The following is a 3062-nucleotide window of genomic DNA, read 5'->3' on the forward strand; positions in this document are numbered from 1 at the left end:
ACTACTTTGTTTTCATTTTCTTATTGTTGAATTATTTTTAAGACAAATATTTTTGAGAATGCAATGAATTTGCAAATTTGCTAAAAATTTATCTACAGCAAAAATTTCCAGATTTACGGTAGTTCAAGAACAAATTTTAAAATTAATTCATAACAAACTATGTTTTAACATAACTTTTCCATCTTTATTATTTAAACCATTTAAAAAAAGTACGGTTCGTTTTTTTTTTTTTTTTTTTTTGGGGGGGGTGGGGTTGGGGGGGGGGGGGGGGGGGGCATTGTTGCAACCACTATTGAAATAACGACCACTTTTGAAATAATTATGTCAATAGTGGTTGAGAATGCATTTCAATAACAAATATAGGTAATAACCACTATTGAAATACGACCACAATTGAAATAATTATATCAATAGTGGTGGAGAATGCATTTTAATAACTAGATGCTGTCATGAGACAGTAATACCCGCACTAAGGTGTTTGCCTCTAAATACTTACTCCTTCATATTGGACTTTCCAAGGAAAAAGTCAAAATAATTCTATAATTATCTCCGTACATGTATTCGTCAAATTGAGCATAAAATTTTCAGGTGACCATATGATCTATGAGCCTCATAGATGTATTTTGTATACTTAATTGATTAACAGAATTTAATTAATAAAGTAAATTACTTAATTAGATTCTGATAAATATTTTGCCCATAATTTGGAACGTTTTAAGTTTACTTTCTCAACCACATAAAATATTTTTTTAGGAAAAAAAAAACCCCATTGAAAATACAGCCCAATGATTTGTAAATGCCTATCCCCCCCCCCCACCATCACACACACACACATACCCTCTCTCTCTCTCTCACACATTTTTTTTAAAATAGACCTAGATGGCAAAGTTATTTTAAAACATCGTTTATCATGATAGTTTGAAATTTGTTCTTGTACTAAACAGTTTTACGTGTGAACATCTTATTGAAAATTTCTACATTCACATTGGGTTTGCGTCACCCATTTTTTTAGATGTCCACTCGGCACACCTCGGCCGATTCATACTTCATCTAATGAAGGCGACGGAATATGAGATTATTTAGCACATGTATGCTGACAATGCAGTGTGGTCAGTTAAAATCATTTGTGTTTTAATTGGATTATATGGATTATATTTCATGAATTCGTTGTCACGACCTATGACATTCGGTAATTACAAGATTTAGTATAGATTGCATAAAAATAAATAAATACAAATGGTTAGGTTGAAGTTCAAAAAGGGTCAAAGATCATCGCATGCCACAGTCGACAAATTTCACATTGTCAAGTTATCTCCCGTTGCGGATATTCAGTATATACACTATTACAGGCGTAGATCCAGAATTTTTTTTTCGGAATGGGGGGGGGATGTCACACCTCAGTCAAAAAAAATCGAGCCCATGATTTCCCGAGAAGCAAATAAAAAATAATAATAAAAACTATGATGGTGGGGCCCCTGTTTTCTAAGGGGGAGGATGTCCAAAGTCATTTTTATTCTCTTCAGTAAATAGTCTTATTTAAATAACTGGAAATTCAACGGGGGGGGGGGGGGTGTCTGATCTCCCTAGCCACTGACTCCCTGTAACCTGAAATGACAAATTATCTTATGACTCCATAATAGTAGAAAATTTTTCCATTTGACTATATATACATATTTTGTTTCCTGTGTTTATGTCTGTTTGTCTGTTCACAGAAACTTTAACCTTGCCCATATTTTAGTTTTAAGTGGATTGGGCTATACACATGGCTTCCACATTTCATAGGAAAATTTCTTTTGGCAAAACCTTTTAATGGGTACCACCAATTTTGACCTCTTGATCTCTTGACCTTGGAGTTTGACCCACTTTTACAAGAAAAATACCTTAAACTTGGCCTAATTTAAGTTTTGAATAGTTGGTGCTAGGACTTTCATGCTTAACATGTGTAATCATTGTGAACTTTCAACAGGTATAAATATCCTTGCCCCTAGAGTTGAACCCAATTTAACTTTAACCTTGGCAATGACTTTTGAACAGGTGAGGAAGTACTAGGAATTTCTCTCTTATTTCACATGGGTATTCCTTGTGACAAGACTTTCCCTTTGATACCAACAATTTTGACCCTTTGACCTTGAACTTGGAGTTTGACTTACATTTGAGAAACTTCAACCTTTGCCAAAAGCTGCCATAACAGTTGCTGTCACAACAAACAAACAAATTACTAAAAAAACAAGGCCGTAACTACCATTGAGGCAAGTGAGGCAAATGCCTCACTAAATTTTTAGAGTTTTCTGAAAAGTGAAAAAAAGTTTTACATTGAACATATGAATTATGTGTGTCTTCGTGCTAAATTAAAATTTTCAACTTTTGTTTCAATTTCTGCAAATCTTTCATCTCACTAGTGCCTCATTTTTATTTAGAACGCATGTAAAATATATAAGTCAAAATGTTTATTTTGTAAGTTGAATCTCTTCTAAGAATTTCTCATTCATATTGAGACACCACTACTTGCCGGTGGAGGGCTGCAAGTTTTAAATTTGTACTGGAATCGCAGAGTCACTGAAGATGATTGAACAGTGAGAGATCTTTTTTGTGCCATCACCTTCTGTGACTTAGGACCTCAGTTTTTACTTCTCATCCGAAGGACCTGTCTCTACATACCACAGTGGGATTCGAACCCGCGATGTAAGGATCAACTCCTTAGTCTGCGACTCTAGAGCATACATGTAGGCTCTAACCAATGTGCCATGCGGGCGACAATTCAAAGCTTAAACACTTTCTACGATTAAATATTTATTTTCTAATACTAAGGTTTCAGGACACCCCCTCCACCTGGAAACCCCCATCACTGGCCATCAGGCATTACCCTTGCCCCGTCTGGGACTAGGAATGCCTGATGGCCTTGCCTCACTTAAAAATTGAGCCTAGTTACGGCCTTGAAAAAAAACAATATACATGTACATATTTTATATTCAACAGATATACTTCTGGTCATATCTCAAGTTCTCCCTTGAATCAGACATGGTGATATAAATATTTTAAAAATAATTATTATAAGAGTTGAA

The sequence above is a fragment of the Saccostrea cucullata genome, unplaced genomic scaffold (assembly GCF_032062105.1).
Source record: "Saccostrea cucullata isolate Sc308-1 unplaced genomic scaffold, CSIRO_AGI_Scuc_v1 ctg1127, whole genome shotgun sequence".
NCBI classification, from domain to species: domain Eukaryota; kingdom Metazoa; phylum Mollusca; class Bivalvia; order Ostreida; family Ostreidae; genus Saccostrea; species Saccostrea cuccullata.